The sequence below is a fragment of the Triticum aestivum genome, chromosome 1B, assembly GCF_018294505.1.
Source record: "Triticum aestivum cultivar Chinese Spring chromosome 1B, IWGSC CS RefSeq v2.1, whole genome shotgun sequence".
In the NCBI taxonomy this organism is placed as follows: domain Eukaryota; kingdom Viridiplantae; phylum Streptophyta; class Magnoliopsida; order Poales; family Poaceae; genus Triticum; species Triticum aestivum.
The window spans coordinates 516,343,314-516,343,992 of NC_057795.1; positions in this window are offsets into that span (position 1 = coordinate 516,343,314).

A 679-nucleotide genomic window follows, 5' to 3' on the forward strand; every position below is an offset into this window, starting at 1 on the left:
GGTGCCTTTACGTGTCAGTCGCCAGCACTCTTGGTTTTGGCCGATTCTGGCCCGTTTCATGGGCTATTACTCACCTTTTTGGGGTCCCGGAGTGATTTCCATAGTTGTTGACGTTTACGTGTCGGTCATCAACACTCACAGTTTTGGCCGATTCTGGCCCGCTTCTTGGAGTATAAGTCACTGTTTTGGGGTCCCAGAGTGATTTCAACGATTGACGAACCCCGTGGTGTGTTTACGTGTCGGTCTTTAGCACTCGCGGTTTTGGCCGATTCTGGCCCGTTTCATTGACTATTACTCACCGTTTTGGGGTCCCGAAGCGATTTCCATAGTTGTTGAACCCCAAACTGCATTTCCATGTCGGTCATCAACACTCACAGTTTTGGCCGATTCTGGCCCACTTCTTGGACTATTACTCACTGTTTTGCGGTCCCGGAGTGATTTCAACGATTGACGAACCCCGTAGTGCGTTTACGTGTCGGTCATCAGCACTCGCGGTTTTGGCCGATTCTGGCCCATTTCATGGACTATTACTCACCGTTTTGGGGTCCCAAAGCGATTTCCATAGTTGTTGAACCCCAATGTGCGTTTCCGTGTCGGTCATCAAGACTCACAATTTTGACCGATTCTGGCCGCTTCTTCGACTATTACTCACTGTTTTGGGGTCCCGGAGTGATTTCAA